Source organism: Felis catus, chromosome D3, assembly GCF_018350175.1.
Source record: "Felis catus isolate Fca126 chromosome D3, F.catus_Fca126_mat1.0, whole genome shotgun sequence".
NCBI lineage: Eukaryota > Metazoa > Chordata > Mammalia > Carnivora > Felidae > Felis > Felis catus.
In genome coordinates this window covers 40,344,023-40,366,945 of record NC_058379.1, presented here as the reverse complement: position 1 = coordinate 40,366,945, position 22,923 = coordinate 40,344,023, and the positions used below count along the sequence as shown (strand labels likewise).

The window sequence follows — 22,923 nt, the reverse complement described above, 5'->3', positions numbered from 1 at the left end:
CTCTGTGCAGGCTGGACTTTGCGGGCCTGGGCAGTGTGGGGTCAGTGCAGGGCTTGTGCGCGGGTCTCTGCTTCCCCTGGAGTAGACTCCTGGCTACCCAGGGTTTCCCACTGGAAATGTTACTTGGGGCTCATGCGTCTCACCTGTTCCTGTTCACCTCCCCGAGGCTCTCCCTAGAGGATTATCTCACCACTTTATTTTTTATTATTTATTTATTTATTTATTTTTATTTAAAAAAATTTTTTTTAACGTTTTTATTTATTTTTGAGACAGGGAGAGACAGAGCATGAACAGGGGAGGGTCAGAGAGAGGGAGACACAGAATCTGAAACAGGCTCCAGGCTCTGAGCTGTCAGCACAGAGCCCGACGCGGGGCTCGAACTCAGGGACCGCGAGATCATGACCTGAGCCGAAGTCGGCCGTTCAACCGACTGAGCCACCCAGGCGCCCCTATTTATTTTTTAATTCAAGTATAATTAACATCTGACCACTTATTTGACTCAGTTTTTAAGCACTGATAACTGGGGCGCCTGGGTGGCTCAGCCAGTTAAGCAACCGATTCTTGGTTTCAGCTCAGGTCATGATCTCACGGTTCATGAGCTCAAGCCCTGTGTCAGGCTCTGAGCTGGCAGCAGGGAGGCTGCTTGAGATTCTCTGTCTCCTTCTCTCTCTGGCCTTCCCCTGCTTGCATTCTCTCTATCTCTCTCTCTCTCTCTCTCTCTCTCAAAATGAATAAATTAATGAAAAAAAAGCTGATAACTGCCTGAGGTGTTACTTTCTCCTAGTAACAAACAGGCTCTCTGATTTTAAGCAGGTCTATTACAGGGAAACAAACAGGGTGTCAGATGGCAGGTGAGTAGTCTGCTAGTTATTGGCGAGGGCTTGTCAAGTCACAAAACTGCCCCTTTGTAGTTGAAATCGTAGGGATTTCCCAGCAGAGAAAATGGGAAGGCAAGGAAGTGATAACAAGTTTCAGTTAAAATGCTTAAATTGCCACTGTTTGCAGCTTACAGAACTAGAAGTTTAAGCAGGCACACCAAAGATAGAAGCAATTCTGTCTAAATGGAGCCAATTATCTCTCAATCAGTTTATCAGTTTGAAAGCCAAATTTGTAAGATACTGAAGCAGTCCTACTGCTTTTCTTTTAGATGGGCTCAGGTGGATGGGTGTGGGGTGGGAGCCAGAGGAGGGGGGCTATCGTGAATATTTGCAAAAGATCCATTATTAGCATGTCAAACTGTTACCATCTTTAAATAATCTTCATTCAACAGGGCCACAGGGCCTTCATTCAATAGGGCCACTAATGTCTGTAGTTGCAGACATTAGCCATTGGCAGATCTCTATACACAGGGCAGACCTGAACCGTCACCAAGTACAATCAGGGTTAATTTTGAATCAAAGCTATTCTACCGGTTCTCTGCTGCCTGCTTCTCCCCCAGCCATTCACAGCTTTATCAGCCGAGGTAGAGTTTGCACAGCTGCAACTGATTGAACTCCCTGTCACCTTTTCCAGAACATTTACTAGGTACCAAAACCTACAAAAGCTGATATTAACCAGGCAAGCAAGATTAGGGGCAAGGAATGATAAGGAGGAGGACAGGGTAAATCCAAGATGGATGAGGTTGGAAGCCTGTGGACACATAACTTAGATAGTTGAGGTTTATGCACTAATTGGAAAGATATGTCAAGCTGGAGGAGGCTTTGGTTGAAAAGGGAAGACGACTGAACTTGCCGGTAGCTTGTTAATTAGAAATAGGAGTATGTGCAAATTGCCTTTGGGGATGGACTGAAGGCATTCATTGTGGGATAGAAGCGTGTTTGGTGGAGGGAGAATAAGCAAATTGATGGATTCTGCCTTTGCTTATAGTTCTGTTCTCAAAACTCAGAGTCTGCTTTAATCCTAACCCTTAGCACATCGTAAGTATTTGGGGGTCCTTCCAATGATACGCAGTGTGATGTAGTTGCAATACAAAAACATGCTGGTTGTGAAACAGCACGTAGGAAAACCTGGCAACCTCGGACGTCCAGGACCTCGAAGGTTTGATAGACGCGCAGAATACCCACATTTGCTTCTGGCACCTTCAGGGGAAGTGCCCAGGAAACAGCATTGATCAATATATCCATTCATTAATGCTTCACCTATTTGCCTGTGCCTCTTCTCAGCCAATGTGCAAAGAGAGAAAACTAACATATGGGGAAATCCAAAAATAAAAGGTTTTGAGGATGACTTCCATTTTGAGCTATATAGGAAAACACAGGCAAGCAAGCGAGGACACTATCAAGATTCTGCCCTATTCTGAAACGCCCAAATGCTTCTGGAGGTGTGGTGTTAACATCAGAAATAGCTCCTTAATTAAGGAAGAACTTTATCTGAGAACCACAAGTTTCTTAATCCCCTTTAAAATAAAAAAAAACATTTTGATTCAGAACCAATTTGAGGGGAGAGAAGTGTGGGTGTCCTATTTAGTATTATAATCCCGTTAAGTCTTTCTTTGGAAGCAAAACAAAGCCATGCATGATTTTCTAAGACCGTTAAAGGCCTCCCCATCATGGAATTAAAAGCAAGAAGAGTTATATCTGGAAGGATCATTATAAACTACGCGCAGGTTCACTTAATTGTTTCCCCAACAGAACCAGAGGTTGTGTATGAGTGGATGGAGATACAACCCCAGAAGGCAGACTCTGAATTAGCACATATAATTATCATTAAGGTTAATGGCAACACCCTGATGCACAAGACAGGAAATAAGCTTCGGTTTGCTCCTCGTCTCTTGGTCGAAAGCCTCCTGTTCACACATATTCAGCTTGAATGCCACAGATCTACAAACAGGTATAAAAGTATGAACCGATGTATATGGGTTTTAAAATTCAGCAGACAACACAGCAGATGCACTTTTTCTTTCAGTCCTTAGACGAAGGCTTCACGGTGCTTCGGAAGTATGTGTCCCCCGAGACAGCGGCGGGGAAACACCAGCCTATAGTATTCTTGTCCAGGCAGTGTGACCGTGCGAATGAAGGGAACTCAGTCACTTGCGTCTGGGCTCTCATTCATGCCATGTGCTCTCAGAAGAACACATGTGAGCAAAGAAAGGATCAGTTAGCACGGCTCTGCTCACCTTTCCTCATGCTTCCCCTAGAGCTGTTGGAATAGGGGAGAAAGGACCAGGTGCTTTTGGGGTCTCTCTGCAAAAGGATAAGGAAAAGGGGAAGCAAAGAAAAGGCAGGAAAGAGGTTTGAGGGAGGAAAGGCGGATGCAGTGGCGAATGTCACCATTTAACCTCCATTTCCACCAGAGAGCTGTGCTAAAGTTTACAGGAATCCAAACAGGCGCTACCCTTTGTTTCGTTGCTTCGACCCTTCTCGTGAAGCAAGAGTTCTTCATCCTTTTTTAGTGTAAGTTTGTCAACATCACTTTCTCTGTGAACAATGGTGATGAATATTTTCCATGACTCTACAATCCCATTCAGCACTTTGCTTTCTTCTGCCTTTCTACAGGGTCTCACCTTTCTAAAAACACAGGTGGGCTGCCTACACCATTATATTAGGTTGCGGCCGTTGCAGAAATCTTTTTTGTCTCCATAATTGCCTAGGGAGCTTTTCTGGCTGGAATACAAGTAAAAGCTGAAAGCGGGCCTCTGAGAGGTGAGCTTTCTCAAAGTAAGAGCTACAAAGGCACGGATTTACGTTTTAAAAGATGCCATAAGCTGTTTTTTATGTAGCTTTATTCCTTTGTCCTCTGCTCCCTTCTCCTTGAAAACCACCTGAACTGTCGTTTGCAAATTAACTGCCTCTGACATCTGAAGGGAGAAAAGAAAACCCTGCAAGATCTACAAAAACCTCACCCGCTACCACAATGAGAGTCAGGGAAAACAAAGGAAAGGATCATCAGGGGCCCCTGGGTGGCTCAGTCGGTTACGCGGCCAACTTCGGCTCAGGTCATGATCTCGCGGTCCCTGAGTTCGAGCCCCGCGTCGGGCTCTGTGCTGATGGCTCAGAGCCTGGAGCCTGTTTCAGATTCTGTGTCTCCCTCTCTCTGACCCTCCCCTGTTCATGCTCTGTCTCTCTCTGTCTCAGAAATAAATAAATGTAAAAAAAAAAAAAAGGAAAGGATCATTAAAAAAATGTTACTGTTTTTGAATTCCTTTCTAAGAGATATTCTATGCTTAAATAACAATCACAAAGAAGCATCTTTCTGAGATCATCTTTTGAGAGCGAGAGAGAGAGAGACAGAATGAGAGAGGGGGAGGGCCAGAGAGACAGGGAGAGAGAGAATCCCAAGCAGGCCCCATGTCCAGTGCCAGCACAGAGCCTGATGTGAGTGGGGCTCTGTCTCAAGAACCGCGAGATCATGACCTGAGCTGAAATCAGGAGTGGGAAGCTTAACCTACTGAGCCACCCAGGCGCCCCCTAGCGATCATCTTCAGTTAGCCAGTCAAACCACTAAACCCAGGAGTCTTCATCTAATCCCGAAAACTAAAAGGCAAAGGGAGAAATCTGCAGGATCTGCTGATGTGAGATGTATTATTGTTTCTAAATAGGGCCCTAAACATGAAATGTTAGCTGTTTCTTTTTTAAAAATAAAAATTCTTTTATTAAAATAAAACGTGTTCACTATAGAATGTTTGGAAAAAATGGTACAAAGAATAACCAAAAGCGGATCTTTGGTTTCGTTACCAAAGATAACCACCATTTAACACTCTGGTGCATTTCCTTTCATTTTGGGGGGGGGGTGGGGTTGGGGTGGGCACATTTTCTTACTGTAGTTCTTTTTAAAATTTATTTAAAAAAATTTTTTTAATGTTTATTCATATTTGAGAGAGAGAGCGAGAGAGAGAGAGAGAGAGAGAGAGAGAGAGAGCAGTGTAGGGGCAGAGAGAGACGGAGACACAGAATCTGAATCAGGCTTCAGGCTCCGATCTGCCAGCACAGAGCCTGACGTGGAGCTCGAACTCGCGAACGGCGAGACCATGACCTGAACTGAAGTCAGGCTCAAAACACTGAGCCACCCAGGCACCCCTATAGTTCTGAACAATGTATGTTTGGGTGTATGTACACATATACACAATTTTGGGTAGGGCTTCCATGTGCCATAGATTTCTAGCTTAATATAACATCAGAAGTTCTCCCCCTCTACATTATCATAAACTCTTTCTAAATACAATTTTTACAGTTGGCTCCAGAATTGCACTGAAGTGGAGGCTCCGTGATTTAACCTTCCCTCTACTGGGAGGTAAATATTCAGCACGCACGAAGGTTGGTAAAATCTTTCACCGCACCCACGAAGGTTGGTAAAATCTTTCACCGTTATAAATAATGCTGTGGGCAACATCTTTGTACAGTTTTCTGTCTCAGGTTATTTCTGCAGAACAGTTTCGTGGAAGGGAATTAGGGGTAAAAAAAATAATGAATGTTTGAAAAGTCTGTAGGACTTTCAACAAACGGCTTGGATGGGCACAAAGAGAGGAGTTTTGCTGTTTTGGGTTTTAAATGGAGATTCAAAATGGGAAGAGACCCCAGTTCCCAGCAGCTTTAGAACTAGTTGGTATTTTTTTCCGATTTTTTTCCCCCTGGCCTTTCACAGTACTCTAGTGATTCTGGGGATGAAGTTTATGATGCATTTTAAGAGAAAGCAAAAAAAAAAAAAAAAAAAAAAAAAAGTTGATAAATTCCTCGCTAGGTTTTCTCATGTTACCATAGTCATAGCAGAGATGTGATAAGAAGTCCATGAAGTCCCCTCACTCAGATATTCACAGGTTAAACAGGGGTCTAAGACCGGGTCAGGACTATTAGCACAACTTCCTTGTTTACATATATGACAGAAGGAAAGGTAGGGATGTAACCTTGGTGGGGCTTTGGCTGGAAGATGTGGGGAGAAAGAAAATAAGGTGGAATTATCAGCCTGAGAATGAAGTGGATGCCTCTATTTGTAGAAGTTAATGTTTACCAGTATCCTTGATTTTTACTCTCCCCCGTTTCTAGAAGCTCTTTCCCCAAATAAGAAATTATTGAAACTTCATTTCTCAAGATGGTGTGGGGGAGACATGTGACCATCCCACTCTCTGTTAAATGAAGTGGTTTATTTTCAGGTGTATGAGAAAAAAGAAAAGAACTTTCTGCTTCTGTGGAGATGTTAGAATCATCCCAGAAATTTAAACATTCATTGAGGCAGAAACTTTCCCGAGGTAATCATGCATTTGCGTCTCCCAATCAATTATCAGCAAATATTCCTGACATGATTCTTAGGCGTGAGAACTGTAGGTTTTTGTTTCAATGGCTAATTGCTGAACCATTGCAGAGCTATAAATTAAGTGGCATTTAAACTCTTAAACCCATTGTTTGGGCCACAAGGTACTAACAGAGATCTTCTATAAGAGGAGTAGAGACTTCAGGATGGCTACAGGCGGAAGCCAAGAGCATTCATTCTTTTTGGTTTAAGCAATTTAGAAAATATTACGGGCTTTGGGTTTCTTTGTTTTTCTGATAGTCACGTTCCAAGTAACTAATTTTTAAGTGAAAAGAAAGCTACTTTGCAGCATCTTTATCTGGATTTACATCAACATTCTTTTTATTTAATAGAATATGGTAAATACGCCATGAGTACACTTAATGTAGCTGCCATCTGAGAAACACAAGGTAATTCCATAAGCTATAGACACAACGTTTGGTGTTACCATTATTTAAGACAAGTTGTGCTATGTTAACATTCAGCTGTGACTCGATCTGCCAATGAAGTCATCCTAGATTATTTGAAGGACCATGGATATAGATGTCCTTGAGGATTTTTTGTCTTCTTCCTTTTCTATATCAAGATTATTGAGTTTTGTTTTGAGTACTCAGTATTTTAAGGGAGTATATAAGTTAGCCCATAAGCTGCTGAATGGTGAGAAATAAATACTTGGAGAGGATTAGGAGATAATGGACTCTGATAGTGGTAGGAGGCACTGCATACAGAATGCAGTAGCTAAATGTAACTTTGAGTTATCTCCCATTTGTGAAAGTTGGGTCACGTTATGTGGGGCATCTCTATGTATGGAAAGAATTGTTTTTGTGTAACAGTACCTGCCCACCTACATCCTCTTCTAAGGAAACCACCCTGCTCAAATCACTCATTGGAGTCATGGCGGCTATATCACTGGAATCCCAAAAGGATGGGACGAGGAGGGTGGGGATGAAAAAAAAATCATAAATAATGGCTGATAATTTCTCAAATTTGGCAATTTGGCAAAAAATAGGGTAAATATAGTAGACTTTCCCTCTCTTCTGAAATTTCCTAAATTATGTTTGACATTTGAAGCACAAAGTATAACAGTGTGATGTGGCTCACAATGTGTGTGGAGAAACTGTTTAAGATAATTATAAATGGGAGAGGAGAAAGGCACTGGAAGGGAGGAAAGTTTTAAACCTCAAACTGGTGTAATGTGGACAACAGTAGATGTTGGTGGTTGTGGAATCGTTCTGTATCTTGATGACAGTGATGGTTGCAGGAATTGACTTGTGATAAAAAATGAGCCATCCATATACATTGTGCCAATGTCAGTTTTCTGGTTTTGATATTGCATTATAGTTACAGAAGATATAACTGTTGGGGGAAACTGAGTAAAGAGTATATGAGATACTTCTCTGTACTATCTTTGTAATTTCCTGTAAATCCATCTGTCAAAATAAAAAGTTAAAAATAAATGCTGGTGGAAAGAAGTTCTTTGAAAATGATACAAACAAACTGTCTCATTATGATTCTCTGGCCACAATCGACATTTCGGAAGAGAGAGATTTCAGAAGCAAAGCAGTGGATGATGTGGACATACCAGGTTTTCTTAAATTTAATAGTGTGGGAGAAAATATGTGATGGAATAAGAATATCAGTGAGGAAAGAAATTCGAGATTGACCTTTAAGAGAGAAAGGATGGCAATCCTATCAAGGGATTCTTGATGAATTTCTGTCTTGATGACATCTCTTGTCAGGAATATACCTCTAAAATATGAAATTGGTGAGAGGTGGATGGGGGATAGGTTAAATGGGTACTGGGTATTAAGGAGGGCACTTGCGTTGAGCACTGGGTGTTATATGTATGTGGTGAATCACTAAATTCTACTCCTGAAACCAATATTACACTATATTTTAGCTAATTAGAATGGAAATTAAAATTTGAAAAAAAAGTATGAAATTGGTTATGCAAAGTTAATTTTAATAATATTATGTATCCCCCGAAACCATAAAACCATAAAATATTTTAGAGATGAAAACAAATTTTGAATTTTTCACACTCTTAGAGATAACTTAGACTATTTTCTTCTGTAAGTTAAATTAAAAGTTATCATAACTCTCAAAAATATTGGTAATTTTTCTATTTGGTATTACTGTTTTCAACCAGTTACTTATATGTTGGTGGAATTTGCATGTCAGTAAGACACCAGCAGAAGGCAAAGAAAGCTTCCGGAGTTACATGAGCATTGATTTGTCATCATAATATACATAAGATTGTTTCTTTTTTGCCAATATGGTAAAATCATGGTAATATTCATTTTCATCTATTTTTAAATAAAGACATTTGGCAGTGGTTATGGTTGTACTGAAAGCTTGGCAGAATGTCAGTAGCGAGAGCAATAGATTAATATACAACCTTGACTCTTGAATTTAGCACCTCGAGCTAAATAATGCTGCTGGGAAAATGTGTCGGGTCATCCAACCGTCGGCATTAATTAAAAATTAATTAAAAACTAAATATGGTTTTCAACTGCTATTACATTGCTATATTTGTTAAAGTTTAATATGAGATCAGAAAACTCTGGACTATAAAGGTTTTTAAAAATGGCAATTTCTTTTGTTATAAAACAGTGTATATGGAGGTATCATAAAGATAAAGAAGTGAATTTTTAGGTTCTATATTGTCATGTCATTACTTTTTTTGTCAAATTTCCCATATAATAAATACTCATTTTAGAGGAATCTGATTTTCTAAACTGTGTTTCCTTTTTTTTTTTTTAATGTTTATTTTTTTTATTTTTTATTTTTTATTTTTATTTTTGGGACAGAGAGAGACAGAGCATGAACAGGGGAGGGGCAGAGAGAGAGGGAGACACAGAATCGGAAACAGGCTCCAGGCTCTGAGCCATCAGACCAGAGCCTGACGCGGGGCTCGAACTCACGGACCGCGAGATCGTGACCTGGCTGAAGTCGGACGCTTAACCGACTGCGCCACCCAGGCGCCCCAATGTTTATTTTTTTGAGAGAGAGAGAGAGAGAGAGAGAGAGAGAGAGAGACAGAGAGAGAGCAAGATGAGGAGGGGCAGAGAGAGAGGGGGAGAGAAATCCTAAGCAGGCTCTGCACTGTCAGCGTAGAGCCCACCGTGGGGCTTGAACACACGAACTGTGAGATCATGACCTGAGCCAAAACCTAGAGTCAGATGTTTAATTGACTGAGCCACCCAGGCGCCCCTAAATTGTGTTTTCTGATTGACCTTTGTAACTGAGTTGTGAATGTTCACAATTCATTCAAAAGACCAGTCAGATAAGGATTACACGATTGTAGTACTTTTGTCCAGGTCTATTGAGATAAAATGGACATATAACTATTGTAGTGTGTTTTTTTTTTTTTTTTTTTTTTTTTTTTTAATTTATTTTTGGGACAGAGAGAGACAGAGCATGAACGGGGGAGGGGCAGAGAGAGAGGGAGACACAGAATCGGAAACAGGCTCCAGGCTCCGAGCCATCAGCCCAGAGCCCGACGCGGGGCTCGAACCCACGGACCACGAGATCGTGACCTGGCTGAAGTCGGACGCTTAACCCACTGCGCCACCCAGGCGCCCCTGTAGTGTGTTTCTTACTTACCCCTAACCTCTGCTCATTTCATCAGCCTCAACACAATTTGCCACCTACTCAGTTTACAGGAGCAGTTTACAAGAGTTGGCAAAAGTTCTTTTCTTCCACTCAGTGCTGTCTGACAATACTATAACCCTATCAAGGGGTTGAATATTTGATCTTTTAAATCTGTCATAGTGTCAAAATGACAAAGTATAACATGCAATTTTCAACCCAGAGTTTTTTCATAGGCTTTTGCTCTGTTTTAATTGCTACTTTTGTTAACGGCTTTTTTTGTCTTGTGATGAGAACTTTCAGAATTGCAATACTGTATTATTGACTGTAGTCCCCATGCTGTGCATTATATCCTGACCTATAACTGGGAGCTTGTACCTGTTGCTATATTTTCACCCATTCAATGATGTGCCAACCTTCCTGCTCTCTAGCAGCTACCAATCTGTTCTCTGTATCTATGACTTCTGTTCATTTGTTTTATTTTTTGGATCCCAGATATAGGTGAAATTAGATTTCACTTAGCATAACACTCTCAAGGTCCATCCATATTGTTGGAAATGGCAAAGTTACATTCATTTTTATAGCTGAGTAGTGTTCCATTGTGTGTGTGTGTGTATGCACGCACGCATGTGGTTCATTATAAATAATACTGCAATGAACACAGGGGTGCATATATCTTTCCCAATTACTATTTTTGTTCAGATAAATGCCTAGAAGTAGAATTGCTGGGTCATACAGGAGTTCTATTTTTAATTTTGGCGGGAACCTCTATACCGTGTTCCATGGTAGCTGCGTTAATTTACTTTGCTTTTCTCCACGTCCTCACAGACACTTGTTATTTTTTGTCTTTTTAATAATAGCCATTCTGACCGGGTTTGAGGTGATACCTCATTGTGGTTTTGGTTTGCATTTCCCTGATGATGAATGATGGTGAGCATCTTTTCACATACTTGTTGGCGGGCTATGTGTCTTTAGGGAAAGGTCTATTCAGATCCTTTGCTCATTTTTAAACTGGACTTTGTTGTTGTTGTTGTTGAGTTGTATGGATTTTAAAATATATTTTGTATGTTAACCCCTTATTCAGATATGTGATTTGCAAATAACTTTTCCCATTCAGAAGGTTGCCTTTTTATTTTGTTGTGGTTTCCTTAGCTGTGCAGAAGAATTTTAGTTTGATATAGTCTCATTTGTTTATTTTTGCTTTGGTTGTCATTGCTTCTGGAGTCAGATCCCAAAAGATACCACTAAGACCAAGGTCAGGGAGCTTACCACTTATGTATTTGCATATAGTGTAAGATGGCGGTATAGTTTCATTCATTTGCATATGTTATAAGATAGTGGTAAAATTTTTTTCTTTTACATGTGGCTGTTTAGTTTTTTCAGCACTGCTTATCGGAGGCTGTCCTTCCCCCACTGTATGATCTTGCTTCCTTTGTTATAAATTAATCGACTGTGGATGCATGAATTTATTTCTGGGCTCTCTAGTCTGTTGCAGTGATCTTTGTGTTTGTTTTTATGCTGACACCACTCTGTTTTGATTACTATAGCTTTGTAGTATAGTTTGAAATCAGGGAGCACAATGCTTCTGGCTTTGTTCTTCTTTTTCAAGATTACTTTGGCTATTTTAGATCTTTTGTAGTTCCATACAAACTTTAAGATTCTTTTTATTTATTTTAGAGAGAGAGAGGGGGGTGGGGAAGGGGCAGAAGGGCAGAAGGACAGGGGAGGGAGGGAGGGAGAGATAGAGATAGATAGAGAGAGAGAGAGAGAGAGAGAGAGAGAGAGAGAGAGAGAGAGAGAGAGAGAGTCTTAAGCAGGCTTCATGCTCAGTGTGGGGCCTGATGCAGGGCTTGATCGCCCAGCCCTGGGATCATGACCTGAGCTGAAATCAACAGTTGGATGCTCAACTGACTGAGCCACCCAGGTGCCCCTAGGATTGTTCTATTTCTGTGAAAAATGCCATTGTGATTTTCATATGGGTTGTATTAAATCAATAGATTACTTTGGGTAATATGGACACTTTCACAATATTCTTCCGATCCATGAGATGGAATATCTTCCCATTTATTTGTAGCCTCTTCTATTTAATGTATCCGTGTCTCATGGTTTTCAAAATCCAGGTCTTTCACCTTGATTAACTTTTTTCCCTAGGTATTTTGTGCTTTTTGACGTAATTGTAAAGGGGATTGTTAATTTCTCTTTTTGATAGTTTTAGTGTATAAAAATGCAACCTAGTTTGTGTATTGATTTTTGTACCCTGCAACTCTACTGAATTCATTTATTCATATTTTGGTGGAGTTTTCAATATATAAAATCATGTTGTCTGCAAATAGTGATAGTTTTACTTTTTCTTTCCAATATGAATGCCTTTTTTTCCCCTGCCTAATTGCTTGGGCTAGGACTTCCAATACTATATTGAATAAAAGTGGCAAGAGTGGGCATCCTTGACTTGTTCTTGATCTTAAGGGAAAATTTCAGTTTTTTCCCATAGATGTTAGCTATAAGCTTGTCATATATGGCCTTTGTTATCTTTACTATATTTAAATATGTTCCTTCTATACCCCTTTTGTTAAGAGTTTTGTTTTAAAATCATAAATAGATGTTGAATTTTGTCAAATGCTTTTTCTGCACTTATTGAGATGATATCATTTTTTATCCTTCATTTCGTTACTGTGATATATTATGACTATTGACTTGTGGATGTTGAACCATATTTGCATCCCTGGAATAGATCCCCTTTGATCATATTGTTGAATTTGGTTTGCTAAGATTTTGTTGAGGATTTTTGCATTTACATTCATCAGGGATATTGGCCTATGACATTCTTTTTGGGGGTATCAAGGTTTTGGTTTTGGTATCAAGGTAATGCTACCCTCATAGAATCAGTTTGGAAGGGGGCCCTCCTCTTCAGCTTTTTAGAGGAGTTTGAGAAGGATAGGTACTAAGTCTCCTTTCAATGTTTGGTAAAATTCACCAGTGAAATTGTTGGGTCCTGGACCTTTGTTTGTTGGGAGTTTTTTGATTATGGATTCAATATCCTTATTAGTAATTGCTCTATCAGATTTTCTACCTTTACATGATTCAGTCTTGGGAGACTGTTAGTCTCTAGGGATTTATTTATCTGGTTTGGTTTATAATTGTTCACAGTAGTCTCTTACGATCCTTTGTATTTCTTTGGCATTAGTTATAACAGCTCTTTCTGATTTTATTTATTTTAGCCCTCTCTCTTCTATTCTTAGTGGGTTTAGCAAAAACCTTCTTAATTAAAAAAAATCTTTTCAAAGAAGCAGCTCTCAGTTTCATAGATTTTTTTTTCTATTTTCTTTTTACTCTCAATTTATTCCCACTCTTATTTTTATTATTTACTTCCTTCTACTAATTTTGGGCTTTATTGTATTTCTAGTTCTATTTAGGTATAAAGTTAGATTGTTTGAGATTTTTCTTGTTTCTTGAGGTAAGCTACTATCACTATGAATTTGCCTCCTAAGATGCTTTTGCTGTATCCCATAGATTTTGGAATGTTGCATTTCCATTTTCATTTATCTCAAAGCATTTTTAAATTTCTTTGACCCATTTTTTTTCAGTAGTATATTGTTTAATATCCACATATTTTTTATTTTTCTGTATTTTCTTATAATTTTTAGTTTTATACTGTTGTAGTTGGAAAAGATGCTTGATATGATTGCATTCTTCTTACATTTCTTGAGACTTCTTTGTGGCCTAATGTATGATCTATCCTGAAAAATGTTCTATATGTTTTTGAGAAGAATGTATATTCATTCTGCTTTTGGATGGAATGTTCTTTAAAAAAAAATTTTTTTTTAGTGTTTATTTAGTTTTGAGAGAGAGAGAGTGAGAGAGAGAGAGAGAGAGAGAGAGAGAGAGCGAGCGCACAAGTGGGAAACGGGCAGAGAGGGAGGGAGACACAGAATCCAAAGCAGGCTCCATGCTCTGAGCTGTCAGCACAGAGCCCAATGCAGGGCTTGAACCCATGGATCTTGAGATCATGACCTGAGCTGAAGTCAGACACTTAACTGACTCAGCCAACCAGGGGCCCTACAGAATGTTCTGTATATACCTATTAAGTGTCTCTGGTCTAATGTGTTTTTTTAGGTCAGTGTTTCCTTATTAATTTTAGTCTGGATGATCTATCCATTGATGTAAGTGGGGTATTAAAGTCCCCTCCTATCATTGTATTGTTGTCTATTTCTCCATTTAGTCTGTTAGTTTTTGCTTTATATATTTAAGTAATCCTCTGGTGGGGTCATAAATATTTACAAATGTTATGTCTTCTTGCTGGATGGATCCCTTTATCATTATTTAATGCCCATTTTTGTCTTTTATTACAGTCTTTGTTTTATTTTATTTATTTTAATGTTTTTTTATTTATTGTTGAGACAGAGAGAGACAGAGCATGAGCAGGGGAGGGGCAGAGAGAGACACACACACACAGAATCTGAAGCAGGCTCCAGGCTCTGAGTTGTCAGCACATGAGCCTGATGTGGGGCTCGAACTCACGGACTGTGAGATCATGACCTGAGCTGAAGTCGGATGCTCAACCAACTGAGCCACCCAGGCGCCCCTACGGTCTTTGTTTTAAAGTCCACTTTTTTGGTACCAGTATAGCTACCTCTGTTTTCTTGTTTTCAATTTGCATGAAATACCTTTTTCTGTCCTTCAGTTTCAATTTGTGTGTGTCCTTGTACCTGAATTCAGCTGCTTGTAGGCAGCATATAAATGCTCTTGTTTTTTAATTCATTCAGCCACTCTGTCTTCTAATAGGAGCATTTAGTCTGTTTACATTTAAAGTAATAATTGATAGATATGTACTTGTTGCTATTTTAATAGTTTTTTGTCTGTTTTGTTGTTCTCTGTTCCTTTCTTCTTCTATGGGTTTATTCCCTTGTGGTTTGATGACTTTCTATAATGTTATGCTTAGATTCCTTTCTCATTATCTTTTGCATATTTACTATGGATTCTTTGCTCTGTGGTTACCATGAAGCTCATATATAATGGCATATATATATGAAACAATTTACTTTAAGTTGACAACAAGTTTACCCCTCCCATATTTTATGTTTTTGCCGTCACATTTAACATCTTTTCATTTTGTGTGTCCCTTACCTAATTATTGTAGCTATAGTTAGTTTTACTATTTGCCTTTTAACCTTAACACTAGCTCACAAGTGATTAATCAACTGCCTTTGCTATATATTTACTTTTACCAGTGAGATTTTTACTTTCCTATTTTTTTCTTGTTACTAATTAGTGCCTCCTTTTCAGCTTAAAGGACTCCTTTTACAATTTATCATTAACTCTTTTAGTGTTTGTTTGTCTGGAAAACTCTTTCTCTCTCCTTCAATTCTGAATGTTACCTTACTTGGTAGACTATTCTTGATTGGAAGTATTTTCCTTTCAGCACTTTGAATATATTATGCTGCCTTCTTCCGGCCTGCAAATTTTCTGCTGAGAAATCGGATAGTCTTGTGGGGATTCCTTGTACATATCATTCCACTTGATGTTGTCCTATAGGTCTCTTAAGCTATCTTGATCTTTTGATGTTTTTCTTCTTTTTTGCTATTCTGTTTGGGTGAGTTCCACTGCCCTGTCTTTTAGCTCACTGATTTTGTCTTCTACTTTATCTGGTCTGTGGTTGAACCCCTCTAGTGTGTTTTCAGTTTGGTTATTGTGTTCTTCAGTTCTATGGCTTGTTTAGTACTTGTATTTTCTATCTCTTTGTTGTGTTTACCCATTCTTTTCCTGAGTTTCATGAGCATCTTTATGAACATTACTCTAAACTCTTTATCAGGTAATATTAATTATCTCCATTAATTTTTTCCATTAATATTAATTATCTCCATTAATAATTTTTTCTTGTTATTTGGAACATATTCTTCTTTTCATTTTGCTTGAATCTCTGTGTTTGTTTCTGTGTACTAGGTGAAACAGATCTCTCTCTCAGTCTTATAGGAGTGGCCTTGTATCCAAGATAAACCCTGTCTTTTAACCTTGCTGTTCTTGTTCTTGGCTGTCTCTAGAATCTTTGTGATTAAAAAAAATTTATTTTTAATGTTTACTTATTTTTGAGAGAGAGATAGAGAGAGAGAGAGAGAGAGAGCTCGAGCAGGGGAGGGGCAAAGAGATAGGGAGACACAGAATCTGAAGCAGGCTCCAGGTTCCTGAGCTGTCAGCACAGAGCCTGACGTGGGGCTCAAACCCAAGAACCGTGGGCTCATGACCTGAGCTGAAGTTGGATGCTTAACCGACTGAGCCACCCAGGCGCCCCTCACCTTTGTGATTTCTAAGCAGCCTTTTTCTCGGTAGGCCCCAGTTGTTGAGGGTGTGCCAAGATCTGTGAATGTCTCAGAGGGAGGGATATCCATCAGCATCTAGTTTTAGGCTGATTGGAGGTAGATCCTCAGGCAGCAGGTTTTAAGGTAGGCAAGTACATATAGTCCTATGGGACAGCAATCATAGACTCTGCCGTGATCTAGAACCCATGATCTGAAGGTGTCCCCTTAGTGACAATAGAAAATTCTGGACTCAAACCAAATGTATGAGCTTTCTGGGAGGTACTGGTAAGCTGTACCAAGTGAGAGCCAAGGCCAAGTGAGAGCTCAAAGATGGTATCCCTCAGCCGACATTCCCTGAGAGCATTTCCATAGTTTCTAGACGTGTGGTAAACCTGAAGCCTGCCTGTCAGGCTGAAGCTGTAAGTCAAGTAGATCTTTTTCATAGGAAGACTGACGATGTGTTTCAGTGTATTGTTGGTGTGGTGTCCTGGGGTTAGTAGCCTGCCTAGGACTGACTCTCCAATTGTTTCATACCCACAGGGTCCCAAAATGCAATCCCCCTTGGCCACCAGAGCCAGGTGCTGAAAGGGTGTCCCCTGGGTGGAGTGCACACACTGATCAACTATGACAGGCTGTGATAGAGTAGTGCACAGGGCCAGGGCTCCCCACTGGCTGGCTTAGATGTGGTCATGGTGGAGTGGTGTGTGGGGTGGGGCACATCCATCAGGGCTAGCAGGCTAGAGGGAGAGGGAAAAGATGGCCGCTGCTGGTGCCCACACTTGCAGGGTAGAGGGAGAATACCAGAAATGGTGCCTGCCAGCATGTGTCCCTGGAGAGTCCCCAACAGTCTCCTGTTCTTCTAGCAGGTGCTTTAAATTTCCTTCATTTATTATGTAGGTGCTTCATGAACTGATGCTCCTGTGCTGGGTCCAGGGGTGAAGGACGGTGCATGAAAACCTTTTAAGAGTGGAGTCTCCATTCCCTACGGCCTAATGGCTTTCCTAGACGTGCACCCCATTGCTTTGCAAAACCCGACCTTTGGGTGCTCATCTCTCCAGATCCCAAGGGTTGGGATGCCTGGTGTGGGGCACAAACCTCTTGCTCCTCAGGGGGAAGTTTGGTATTTGTGAGATCCTTTCCAACTAAACTGCTGCACCAGGGGTGGGGTTTTGGGCTGAATTACATCTCTGCCTCTCCTACTGGTCTGGACATCGTCCTGTTATCCTTTGTTGTGGAGGAGCTTGTTCAGGTGGTTTTCAAGTCCTGTCCAGAAGGGATTTGTCCATATGTAGCTGTGCATTTGTTGTGTCCGTGGGAGGAGATGAGTTTGGATCTTCCTGTGCTTCCAACTTGAACCATCTCTCCTATTTTTTTTACATCTTTAACTTTAAACAGATGTTTCACATTTAGACAAACCAACATGAAAAACCAGATCAATAATATGTGAAAAAACAGCTTAAGTTTTTTTAAAATGTTTGTTTATTTTTGAGAGAGAGACAGAGAGTGAGTTGGGGGGGGCGGGCAGAGACACACACACACACACACACACACACACACACACACACACACAGAGAATCAGAAGCAGGCTCCAGGCTCTGAGCTGTCAGCACAGAGCCTGACCTGGGCCTCAAATTCATGAGCTGTGAGATCATGACCTGAGTTGAAGTCAGATGCTTAACCTTAACAAACTGAGCTCCCCCGGTGGCCAAAAACAGCTTTTTTTTTTTTTTTTAAAGAGAGATTTTTTTTTAAAGAAAAATTGAAAGAAAACACAGGTTTTCAAACATGGCAGGAGCTAAATGAATATTTGTGGGAGGAAGGATTGAAAGAAAAGTGCTCCTAGACCACAGATTTGTTTTAAATTACTTCAGGGCATGGGGCGCCTGGGTGGTGCAGTTGGTTAAGCGTCCGACTTCAGCCAGGTCACGATCTCGCGGTCTGTGAGTTCGAGCCCCGCGTCAGGCTCTGGGCTGATGGCTCGGAGCCTGGAGCCTGTTTCCGATTCTGTGTCTCCCGCTCTCTCTGCCCCTCCCCCGTTCATGCTCTGTTTCTCTCTGTCCCAAAAATAAATAAACGTTGAAAAAAAAATTAAAAAAATAAATTACTTCAGGGCATAGTATACTAAGCATTCATTGAGTAAAGAGGATTTTTTTTTTTTTTCTGAGAGAGAGAGAGAGAGAGAGAGAGAGCGCGAGCGCGCACAGCGAGCGAGGGGCAGAAAGAGAGAGAGAGAGGAGGCACTCACCGGAAGCGGGGCTGGTGTTTTACCGGAAGCAGGGCTCGTGCTCACTGAAGGTGGCATTCAAGCTTACCCCATGTGGGGTTCTAACTTATGAACTGTTAGATCATAACCTGAGCTGAAGTCATGCTTAACAACTGAGCCACCCAGGCGCCCTGATGAGCAAAGAGGATTTAAGAATCTGCTCTGTAGCTTACTAGCAGTGGGGCTCAAGTTGTGTCAACTCTGGAAGCCTTAAATATTTGTTTTTTGTATCATGAGAATGATCATGCACAGATGTTCCTAGAACGTTCATTAGGATTACATGAGCTAGACCATGCAGCTGGTTCAAAATGCTTGTCAAACAGTAAGTGCTACAGGTTAGCCGTTATCATTGTTACTAAATAAAGTAAGCCGATTGAGAGATCTAAAGTAAAGCCAGGATAAAGGCATTTTAATGTGCAATTTACACAGTCCTTCCTTACTGATGACTTCACCATCATTCTTACTGATTTATTCCTTCCTTGTTGATTTGCACCTCACATCAACCCTAAAGGCCAGAAGACCTTGAAGCCTCTTCACTATGGGCCTTTGATGACCTCTCATGTGGGCGAAGGTGGACTTTAGGACTGTCTACAGAGCTCAGCACCTTGGAGCTGGGCACTCTGTTCCTGAGAGGTGGTTTATATACAGCAGAACAACTGGAGGGGATGAAAGCATAAGGAGTTCATCAGACTTTATTTCTTTCTCTATGTCTAGCAAGACTTTTGTGTCTTAGGACTTCATAATCTTTCTCCTAGAATATAGACGAACGCCAGCCCAAGTGCCCCGTCGAAGAATGGAAAAGTTACAGCCGTCATTCTTCTAAAAGTTACCACTGTCAATTTTCGCAGATAGACAAACCAGACAAGTTACCTCACAAGAGGCATAAGGTTGTACCACAAATATTGCTTTTTTTTTTTTTTTTTGGCCTCAGATGGGATTAAGTGGATAGTCTTCAATTTTACTTGGATGATTAGAGAAATTCAAGGAAGGGAACGTCATTAGCAGAGGAACAAGGAGCCAGTCCAGGCAATATCTGAATATTTATTACTTGATCTTATCTTGAATAGAAAAGAGTGGGTCTTTGCTCAAAACACTTCTGGCTGCTGTCCGTCGCCTTGGATTTCTGAGCCTTTCCTTCGTTGCTTTATAAAAAATGATTAATTAAATTAGTGCCTCGTAGAAAGAAGTGTGCTTTCTCTAAACTCTAAGGATGCTCCCAAAGTGGTCATTAATGCCCGCGAGAGAAGCAGCACGATACTTTCACGTCGCACACGAAGAAGATGAGTTCAGATGAAGTTTATAATCATGCAATAAATAAGTTCAAGAGCTGGGACCCAAACAAGCAAGGGCTATGGGTAGGAGACCAGGCACTTTTATTTTGACTTTGCCTCCAGACAGAAGCCCACCTTAGTTTTCTTACCTTAAAATGGATTCAGTGCGTTCGATCAGGGGTGGTAACCTTTTTTTTTGATAAAGACTCAGACAGTAAATATATTTGGCAACAGCTCTGCAACAGCTACTCAACTCGGCTTGCCATCAAAGGGCGAAAGTAGGGGCACATGGGTGGCTCAGTCGATTGAGTGTCAACTCTTGATTTTAGCTTGGGTCATGATCTCATGGTTTTGTGAGTTTGAGCCCCACATTGGGCTCTGTGCTGACAGCGTGGAGCCTGCTTGAGATTCTCCCTCTCTCTCTCTCTGCCTCTCCCCTGCTCCCACTCTGTCTCTCTCAGGATGAGTAAATAAACGAAAAGAAATTTGAAGTGTGAAAGCAGCCACAGACAATTTGTAAACAAATGAGTGTGGCTTGTGCCAACAAAACTTTATTTACAAAAATGGGTGGAGGGTGGGATTTGGCCCATAGATTGTAGTTTGCAGACTCCATGACTAGGTGATGTAGGAGTTTCTTCTGCTGATATTTTATGATTCAACTTGTTTTAACAACAACGCTATTTCTCTAGGAAAGTTACCGGTCATCAAACGTGCAGTTAGTGAGGTATGTAAGGATTTTTCTGCTATCCGTTATTAACAGTAGCTAAGATATGGAAATAACCTAAGTGCCCATCAATGGATGAATGAATAAAGAAGATGTGGCTTATGTATATGCTAGAGTATTATTCTAGCTATGACAAAGAAGGAAATCCTGCCATGTGTGACAACATGGATGGACCTTTAGGGCATTATACTAAGTGAAATTAAGTGACATAAAAAATAAAAAAAAATCTGGGGCGCCTGGGTGGCTCAGTTGGTTGGGCGACCGACTTCGGCTCAGGTCATGATCTCACGGTCCGTGAGTTCGAACCCCGTGTCGGGCTCTGGGCTGACAGCTCAGAGCCTGGAGCCTGTTTTGGATTCTGTGTCTCCCTCTCTCTGACCCTCCCCCATTCATGCTCTGTCTCTCTCTGTCCCAAAAATAAATAAACGTTAAAAAAAAAATTAAAAAAATAAAAAAAAAATCAAGTCACCTAAAGACAGATAGTATATGATATCAATAATATGTGGAATCTATAAAAGCTGAGCTAATAGAAACTGTAGAATAGTGGTTACAGGGCTAGGGTGCGGAGGAATTGAGATGTTGGACAGAAGTACAAACTTGCAGTTAGAAGATGAATAAGTTGTGGAGATTTGATGCACAGCATTGTGATTATAGTCAACAATACTGTATTATATACTTCAAGGTTTCTGAGAGACTGGGTCTTAAATGTTCTCATCACAAAAGAGAAATGCTAATTATTAAAGAGAAATGCTAATCCTTGACGAAGGATGCTATGGTGGTAATCATATGGAAATATATAAAAGTATCAAATCAGCACATAGGGGGTGCCTGGGAGGCTCAGTCAGTTGAGTGTCTGACTTTGGCTCAAGTCATGATCTCGTGGTTTGTGAGTTCAAGCCCCGAGTTGGGCTCTGTGCTGACAGCTCAGAGCCTGGAGCCTGCTTCAGATTCTGTCTCTCTCTCTCTCTGCCCCTCTCTCATTCTCTCTCTCTCTCTCTCTCTAAGATAAACATTAAAACAATTAAAAAAAATCAGCACATAGTACACCTTAAACTTATACCATGTAATATGTCAATTATATTGCGATAAAAACAAGTATTTTTTTGCATCTTCTCTCGATTACTAAATGCCTACTATGTGTATTGCAAATGTAAATTATTGCCTTAATGTTATTCTGCTTAAGACCTTGTGTATTAAGGATTTTTGTTGTTATTGGCGTGGGTGGGGAGCAAGGTGTCTAGGATTGAAGTGTAGGGTGCGTGAAGGTAGCTTTGATATCCTGGATGGGATGGCTGATTGGGAGTGAAGACTCAAGCCAGTAGAACTCTTGGAACATTAGCCTCGACCTCAGGTGATCAAAGGGTACCTGCTTTTGCTAAACTGAGAAAACTGGAATAGATGGGTGAGGTCTGACAGCAGTGATAGACTGTGAAGTAGGATGATGGAAGAGTGTGTCTTACTTTAAGCAAAAATATCTCATTAAAAAAAAAAGCAAAGTGTAAACATTGCTGTTACTGTGGCCCTCAAGCCACAGACAGAAGGGCACATTGTACCGACTCCCCTGCTGGAGGACACTGGCTGCTGGTCTGGTGGCAATGCTTTATCCTGGACCCTCACTCTCTTTTCTGGGGGAAAGAAGTTGAGGGAAAGGAGTTCAGCTCAACTCCATCAACTTCTAAGGCTTCCTCTGATAAGAAAAGAATAGAACACATACACCAAACTTCAAGAGGCACAGTGTGGCAAATGAATGTACTTATCCTTTATAAAAATTATATATTGTGGGATGCCTGGGTGCTCAGTTGGTTAGATGTCTGACTCTTGATTTCGGCGCAGGTCATGATCTCACGGTTTGTGAGTCTGAGCCCGGAGTTGGGCTCTGCGCTGACAGTGCGGAGCCTGCTTGGGATTCTCTCTCTCCCTCGTTCTCTGCCCCTCCCCGACTTGTTCTCTTCCTCTCTCTCTCAAAAATAAATAAACATTTAAGAAATCATATTATTGCTACATAAGGCTTCTTTGAAAAGCTTGTAATTCCTTAAAAAAAATTTTTTTTAACGTTTATTTATTTTTGAGACAGAGAGAGACAGAGCATGAACGGGGGAGGGGCAGAGAGAGAAGGAGACACAGAATCGGAAGCAGGCTCCAGGCTCTGAGCCATCAGCCCAGAGCCTGACGCGGGGCTTGAACTCACGGACCATGAGATCGTGACCTGAGCTGAAGTCGGATGCTTAACCGACTGAGCCACCCAGGCGCCCCATCTTTAAAAAAATTTTTTAAAAAACATTTATTTATTTTTGAGAGACAGGGAGAGACAGAGGATGAGCAGGGGAGGGGCACAGTGAGAGGGAGAGACAGAATCCGAAGCAGGCTCCAGGCTCTGAGCTGTCAGCACAGATCCCAACACGGGGCTCAAACTCACAAACTGCGAGATCATGACCTGAGCCGAAATCGGACGCCCAAACGACTGAGCCACACAGGAGCCCTGAAAAGCTTGTAATTTTATTTATTTATTTATTTATTTTGTTTTTGTTTTGTTTTTTTTTTGAAAAGCTTGTAATTTTA

The 22,923-nt window shown here is 40.8% G+C and overlaps 1 protein-coding gene and 1 long non-coding RNA gene across 15 annotated transcripts in view; one reads left to right on the top strand and one right to left on the bottom strand.

The window, feature by feature from the left end:
- LOC123381346 overlaps nucleotides 1–8,106 on the top strand; it is a 73,727-nt gene extending 65,621 nt beyond the window's left edge. Inside the window, exons 4-5 of one of the 2 annotated variants that reach the window (XR_006588242.1) lie at nucleotides 5,170–5,283; nucleotides 6,086–8,106. This is a non-coding gene — a long non-coding RNA (uncharacterized LOC123381346). Of the gene's footprint in view, nucleotides 1–5,169 lie in introns of both variants that reach the window. The other variant, XR_006588241.1, reaches the window with a different exon arrangement.
- Nucleotides 1–22,923, bottom strand: part of DLGAP1 (DLG associated protein 1) — a 1,131,601-nt gene that overhangs the window by 160,143 nt on the left and 948,535 nt on the right. The window lies entirely within an intron of this gene.